Here is an 8,038-nt window from a genome sequence, read left to right as displayed (position 1 = left end):
GAGGGGTCCGGAGGCACTGCAGGTGGGGGAGGGGCAGGGGTGCCACGGGTGGGAGAGGGGCAGGTGTGGGGATGTTGTGGATGGGTGAAGGGTTCCGGAGGTGCTGTGGGATGGGAAGGGACGGGAGTGCCGGGGGTGGGGTAGGGGACCGCAGGCACCATGGGTAGGGTAGGGGCAGGTACGGGTGGTGCGGCGGATGGGAAAGGATGTCCGGAGGTGCTGCAGGTGGTGGAGGGGCAGGTGCGGGGGTGCCATTGGTGGGGGAGGGGTGGGAGAGGGGGGGACCGCGGATGGAGGAGGGTGTCTGCAGATGCTGCGGGTGGAGGGGGGCAGGTGTGGGGGGAGACATATAATGGGGGTGAATGGTGGAGGGGGCCTGGAGGTGCTGTGGGTGGTGAAGGGGCGGACAAGTGGGAGCCGCGGGTGGTGTAGGGGGTCTGGAGGTACAGCATGTGGGAGAGGGGTGCAGTGCCGCATGTGGTGGAGGGGGAGGTGTGGTGCATTGGGGAGGGGTCTGGAGGCGCTGCGGGTACTGTACATGCCATAAAAGGTAGTTGGAGGGTATGCAGTAACAGGGCCAGGACAGGGGTGACAGGGTCAGAACAGGGGTGACGGTGCCAGGACAGGGGTGACGGGGCCAGGACAGGGGCGACGGGGCAAGGACAGAAATGACAGGGACAGGATAGGGGTGACAGGGCCAGGGTAGGGGCGGCAGGACCAGGACAGGGGTGACGGGGCCAGTATAGGGTTGACAGGGCAAGCACAGGGGTGACAGGGCCAGGATAGGGGTAAAAGGGCCAGCATAAGGGTGACAGGGCCAGGATAAGGGTGAAAGGGCCAGGATAAGGGTGAAAGGGCCAGGATAAGAGTGGCAGGGCAAGGCCAGGGGTGACAGGGACATGACAGAACACAGGGCACGGGAGAGATTGGTATTAGGGACAAAACAGTGGTGACAGACAGATGTGTCTTACCGGAGTCACTGCTGCTGGCTGCTGCTGTTCCACTCCAACTTGTTGGGATCTGCTGCTGCTGGAGACTTGGCATGGCTGACTCTCTCAGGCTGGAGTCCTGCTTCCTCTGCCCATCCGCATCCCTCCCCTCCTCCTCAGTCACACACCGCAGACCTCGCGCAGCTGCCGGGCACTGTGGTAAGGTGAGACTGGAAATGACTGGTTAGCCCCCAGGAGATGATGCGGCTGGAGGGAGGAGGGGGTCATAGCATGCACGTGGCGCGGACCTCGCGGCTGCCGGGCACTGTGGTAAGGGGAGACTGGGAGTGACTGGTTAGCTCCCAAGAGACGCTGCGGCTGGAGGGAGGAGTGGGTCGGAGCCTGCAAGCAGCTCGGATTTCTGCAGCGCTACCCACCAGCTAAAGTGTGTGAATGAGCTGGGCGCACCTCACTGCGGGTGGCAGCGCTGCAGCTAGCGGTGGGGTTGCCGGGGCTGGAGATAACAGAGGCAGTACGGAACCTGCACAGCGGCAGGTGCCCCACAAAACTGCAGCTAAGAAGCGTGGAGTATGCCAGAAAGTGACGCTCCTCCGCGCCAGAGAGACCCTGCTGAGTATGCCGATGTGGGGGTCAAGCACACAGTGAGCCGGTGCCCGTCTGTCTGTATGACATACCCCTCACACACCCCCATACCTCCCAAATGTCCCGATTTTCGCAGGACAGTCCCATTTTTTTGGGTCTGTCCCGCTGTCCCACCCGCGGGTCGCAGTGTCCCACGGTGGGGGGGGGGGGGGGGGCAGTTGGAAAGCTCCTGTACTCGCTGTTCTGTTTAGCAGAGCAGCGATGAATAGGGGAGACAGAGGGAGAGGGGGCATCAGGGGGTACGGATTAAGGGGGGGTTCCAGCAGCAGAGCCGGATTAAGGGGGGGGGGGGGCAGGGGGTACGTACCGTTGGTCCCACAGTTTTAGGGGGCCCCCCGGCTGGAGTAGCTCTGTCCCAGCTCAGAAGCTCCCCCGTCCTGCCAGCAACAGCGGCAGCATTGTCCTACAGTCAGCACACGCTGCTGCGTATTGGCAGGTCCGTGGTGTTGCAGGGAGCAGCAGTCTCCCTGCTTTCTTCTGCCTGTGCGGGTGTGTAGGGGGGAGCGACCACCTCCTCTGGATTTAGCCCTAGCTGAGGGGCCAAAATTCCATTAAAAAAATAAAAATGAATATAGGAATTTGCATAAGGGGGCGTGGCCTCGCGTTCCGCGATTAGGCCACGCCTCCAACCCCACAGCAGGCTCAGCAATGAGATAGGGCTCCCCTGTCTCAAGTGCCCTGGGCCCCCCAGACTCATAATCAGCCCCTGGGGGCATGCCAGCAGCTCACAGAGCGCTGGGCATGCCCCCTCACTGACGAAAACGGGGACCCTCCCGTGAAGCCACGCCCCCTTTTCGCCGAGTGTGTGTCCCTCCTTCTGCCTGAAGAAAGCTCCTGCAGAAAGCTGGGAGGTATGTACCACTGTCTGCCTGAAGAAAGCTGGGAGGTATGCACCCCTGCCTGTGACATGCCCATACTATCTGCTTCTGCGCCTCCTAGTCTCCTGTAGATTTGGCCAGATCTGTGACTCATTAGACTATCTCCGCCCAGTGTTGTGACTCCGCCCAGCGTTAGCAAATGAATCACAAAGTCACAGATCTGGGCTATTATATAGGAGATAGGGGGGCACCAATATTTATCTTGCTTCCGGGCAACTGGGACGAACTTACGCCACTGGGAAACAACAACACAAAAGGAAAGGAACACTGCTGTAGTACAATATATTTTTAATATAAAATAAGTACACACAACAATAAAACAACAATGTATCCAGAAATAGGCAAAGGATGTACATGAAAGGTACACTATACACCGTACAGATACAATATATTGTATAATGATATGTCCTGTGTGCACACATATAACGTAACCCGGCACAGATTAGCTATGCATGATGTATTAATGCTTGAAGGATTAATGAACCAGTCTGGCTGTACAGCCGCAGATCCTCGTGTTAATTTGAAGAACAGATACTGAAATCACTGATGGGTAGTTGCTAGTAGTAAGAGCATAGATAACATACTGCAGTCCAATTAAATAAGCCAGTTCAGCTACAGAATGCAGAGTTCTCGCCGTACCCTTATTATGTACATACAAATGCAGCCAACATACACATCAATGTACACAGCTGCAATAGACAGAGACGTTTTTAATGTGTGGGTTATATAATGCCTTGTTACTGTGCTGTATTTAGGCACTGCAAATATCTTGACTGTGGTTACAGTGAAATGTCAGGACTCTAGGGGAGCTGCCTCCTCTACCCAGTCATCAGTTATACCCCTTTTCCACCTACTGAGCACGGGTCGCATCCGGGAGCCTGACACGGGTGCTACCCTGCTGCGGGCCACGCTAATCCCCCTTTCCCACTGCGCTCACCAACCCGGCATATTGCCGGGCTGGTGAGGCGGAGGGCCGGCGCTGGGAGATCACATGATATCACAGCGCCGCCCTTCCGTACAGTGTGAACGGGAGCCGTGTCGCATCGACACGGCTTCCGTTTACACTACACAGCTTACCGGGTTGAACACGTGTTCAACCCAGTAAGCTACCCGAGTAGGATTCCTGGATCACTTGATCCGGGATTTTGAATTTGAATTTTCCACTAGAAAAAAACACCGGCAAATGCGCGTCCCTGCACATTTACCCGTGTTTTTAAAGCTAGTGGAAAAGGGGTATAACCTTGCTCCAGAAGGCACTGGAGTCACTGCGATGGCGTACTGCCGGGATGGAGTACTGCTGAGTCCCTGGTAGTGGGAGCTGGTGTTTGTGTCTCTGGTATGTCTCAGAGTCTTTCAGTCAGTGTGGTGCAGCAGGGGTATAAACGCACTACTTCCTGGACCCAATCCACTAACGCGTTTCATAATCAGAACAGGCGTTTCATCAGAGGCATATGGAGTGCTACAGTGGATACTCCTTATAAAGGAAGTAAATAACTCACGGTTGTGACTAATTATATAATCAAATAATCTTATAACACATATATACAGATCTAGGTGGGGATGTACAGAATCAAGCCTTATAAGGTGGTTTGTAGGCACCATGAATATGAGGGAAGTAACAATTTAAGTAGATTATGTGGCTATACTGGTGTAACCTATCACTCTGTCATTTATAACCAAAAAAGTTCCATCTGTGCTTTGTAGCTCCACAACAAGAAAAGTAAAATTAATTCAAGGTACACCTACCTTTAGCTTGTATTCTGGCTGGATGGTGTGCTTTGCCTGTGCAGCTTCTCCGGAGCAGTGAAACTGTATGTGGGATGCTTCGCTTGCTGTACAAAGTAAATATGTGTATATGTAATTGCAAGTCTAATATTTTAAGGGCTCAAAAAAAAAAAATCCATGTCCGATAAACTGTTTTCTCAGTCTGTAACATTCTCATCTGAAAGTGCATCTGTCATTGGGGGTAATTCAGAGTTGATCGCAGAAGCAAATTTGTTAGCAGTTGGGCAAAACCATGGCCCTCATTCCGAGTTGTTCGCTCGGTAAATTTTTTCACATCGCAGCGATTTTCCGCTTAGTGCGCATGCGCAATGTCCGCAGTGCGACTGCACCAAGTAAATTTGCTATGCAGTTAGGAATTTTACTCACGGTTTTTTCTTCGTTCTGGTGATCGTAATGTGATTGACAGGAAGTGGGTGTTTCTGGGCGGAAACTGGCCGTTTTATGGGAGTGTGTGAAAAAACGCTACCGTTTCTGGGAAAAACGCGGGAGTGGCTGGAGAAACGGAGGAGTGTCTGGGCGAACGCTGGGTGTGTTTGTGACGTCAAACCAGGAACGACAAGCACTGAACTGATCGCAGATGCCGAGTAAGTTTGAAGCTACTCAGAAACTGCTAAGAGGTGTGTAATCGCAATTTTGAGAATCTCCCAGTAGGCGGCGGCTTAGCGTGTGTAAAGCTGCTAAAAGCAGCTTGCGAGCGAACAACTCGGAATGAGGGCCCATGTGCACTGCAGGTGGGGCAGGTGCAGTGGCGTAAGTTCGTCCCAGTCGCCCAGAGGCATGATACATTTTGGTGCCCCCCTACACATACACACACATACCATATGTAGCTATCCCGCACCCAGGGTGAACAGTAGAAGGGTGCTCAGGTACCTTTCCCAATAGTAATATAGATACACATAGAAAGTGGACGCACTCCAAGTCAGTCATTACAATAAAACAGACACCAGCATACCATTATAGTACACCTACAGTGCTCCCTCACCCACCAGGTCTCCATGGAGATGCTTTGGCGCAGCGGTGTGCCAATATAATTAGTGTTCACTGTAGTATTTTTTTTTTAGGGCAGGGTGCTGATCACGGGGAGGGCACATTTTTCATTCGTGAGAGTAAATTTTTAAGTTAAATGGGCAAACTTAGGTACATACTATAATGCTTGGTGCTCCCATTCCTATGGGCAAAACATGGACAGTGCGCACCGAAGGTGCGCAGCAAAAATCTAGGGGCGTTGTTTCGTGGGGAAGGGGCGTGGCCACATAATAGTGTCAATTCACATTACACCACACGGTAGTGCCCCTAATACACATTGCACCAGTTAGAACCTCCTATACACACTGCGTCAGGTAGAGGCTAGAGCACGTTATACATATTGCGCCAGATAGAGCACATTATACACATTGCGCCAGATAGAGCACATTATACACATTGCGCCAGATAGAGCACATTATACACATTGCGTCAGGTAGGGAGCACTGAGGCACATTGCACCAGGTAGAGAGCACTGAGGAACACTGCACCAGGTAGAGAGCACTGAGGCACACTGCACCAGGTAGAGAGCACTGAGGCACACTGCACCAGGTAGAGAGCACTGAGGCACACTGCACCAGGTAGAGAGCACTGAGGCACACTGCACCAGGTAGAGAGCACTGAGGCACACTGCACCAGGTAGAGAGCACTGAGGCACACTGCACCAGGTAGAGAGCACTGAGGCACACTGCACCAGGTAGAGAGCACTGAGGCACATTGCACCAGGTAGAGAGCACTGAGGCACACTGCACCAAATAGAGAGCACTGAGGCACACTGCACCAGGTAGGGAGCACTCAGGCACACTGCACCAGGTAGGGAGCACTCAGGCACACTGCACCAGGTAGGGAGCACTCAGGCACACTGCACCAGGTAGGGAGCACTCAGGCACACTGCACCAGGTAGGGAGCACTCAGGCACACTGCACCAGGTAGGGAGCACTCAGGCACACTGCACCAGGTAGGGAGCACTAATGGCACACTGCACCAGGTAGGGAGCACTGAGGCACACTGCACCAGGTAGAGCACTGAGGCACACTGCACCAGGTAGAAAGCACTGAGATTAATGTTTACAGCTGCAAAATACTTACAAGGTTAATTTAGCCCAGGGGGACTCTCATGTACGTACCGGGTCCGGCGGCGCACGGCTGGATCCGGCGACGTGGCGGGGTCCGGCAGGCAGCAAACGGCGGGGCGGCAGGGCGCACAAAAACGGGCAGGGCGGGATTCAGCTGTCTAAAAAAGGGGCAGACACCTAGCGTGAACACTAGATATATATTAAAAAAAAGACAAACGCCTCATTCACTTAAACACACGTCTCACTTAAACACACACGCCTCTCACTTACATACACCTCTCACTTACACACACCTCTCACACACGTGCCTCTCACTTACACACACCTCTCACATACACATGCCTCTCACTTATAGGCCCTACACACATAGCGATTTCACTGCACGATATGAACGAGATATCGTTCATATCGTGCAGTGTGGAGTCCCCAGCGATGAACGATGCGCGACCCCGCGCTCGTTCATCGCTGGGGCCATGTCGGCTGTGCATGCCGGCCAATATGGACGAGATCGTCCATATTTGCCTGCAAGTCTACGGAGCCGGGTGACGGGGGGAGTGAAGAAACTTCACTCCCCCCGTCACTGCCCCCCCGCCGCTGGGTCGCTCGTCGGCCGTCGGGCACCTCGGCGGCGCATCGCCGAGTGTGTAGGGCCCCTTACATACACATGCCTCTCACACACACACACATGCCTCTCACTTGCATAAACATGCCTCCCACTTACATACACATGCCTCCCACTTACATACACATACATGCCTCTCACACACATCACACACACACACATGCCTCTTTTACTTGAATGTACAACTTTCCTTAAAAACACACACACACCTCACTTAAAAACAAGCACACACAAAACACAGTACTTCCCCCCAAATACACCTCTCCCCCACCCCCCACACAGTGCCTACCTTTGGCTATCATCCAGAGCATGGAGGAGCAGAGAGTTCTGAGCTTCCCTCGGCTGGCTTACTAAGGGCCCGGGAGAAGCTGTGCTCTGGAGCTCCCCCTAGCTGCAGCCAGTGCCATCTCTCTCTACAGGAGGCAGCTTCCGTGTCATTGACACAGCTCCTCCATCTGCAATAGCAGCGCAGTCCTCAGGCTGCGGGAGACAGTGGAGGAGATGCGCCCCCTTGTGGCCAGGAGCCCGGCGGCAGCCGACTCCACTGCCTCCCACAGTTCCGCCCCTGGGCAGGTGTAACATGTGCAGAGAGAGTTAGATTTGGGTGGGGTGTGTTCAAACTGAAATCTAACTTGCAGTGTAAAACTAAAGCAGCCAGTATTGGGGATCCGGTCTCTAGGTCGTCAGTAACTAGGTCGACACTATCTAGGTCGACGACTACTGATCGACAGTAACTAGGTCGACAGGGTTTCTAGGTCGACAGGGTCTCTAGGTCATGATCTAGGTCGACAGGCCAAAAGGTCGACATGAGTTTTTCACAATTTTTTTCTTTTTTAAAACCTTTTCATACTTAACGATCCACGTGGACTACGATTTGGAATAGTAACCTGTGCCGAGCGCAGCGGTAGCAGGCGAGGCACCTTGCATGAAGCATGGCGAGCGAAGTGAGCCATGCGAGGGGACACGGTGCACTAATTGGGGTTCCCGGTCACTCTACGAAGAAAACGACACCAAAAAAACATTAAAAACTCATGTCGACCTTTTGACCTGTCGACCTAGACCA

The 8,038-nt window shown here is 53.5% G+C and overlaps 1 long non-coding RNA gene across 1 annotated transcript; it reads right to left on the bottom strand.

The window, feature by feature from the left end:
• Window positions 1-2,881: 2,881 nt before the first annotated feature.
• On the bottom strand, window positions 2,882-7,376 carry LOC134947467 (uncharacterized). Its single transcript, XR_010182563.1, has 4 exons — window positions 7,265-7,376; window positions 6,405-6,511; window positions 4,217-4,302; window positions 2,882-3,159 (listed from the first exon to the last, which is right to left on the bottom strand). It is a non-coding gene; the product is annotated as an uncharacterized LOC134947467 (long non-coding RNA).
• Window positions 7,377-8,038: the final 662 nt, after the last annotated feature.

The sequence above is a fragment of the Pseudophryne corroboree genome, chromosome 8 (genome assembly GCF_028390025.1).
Source record: "Pseudophryne corroboree isolate aPseCor3 chromosome 8, aPseCor3.hap2, whole genome shotgun sequence".
Classification (NCBI taxonomy): Eukaryota; Metazoa; Chordata; class Amphibia; order Anura; family Myobatrachidae; genus Pseudophryne; species Pseudophryne corroboree.
The sequence above is the reverse complement of the archived record's forward strand: the minus strand, read 5'-3'. Positions and strand labels throughout refer to the sequence as shown.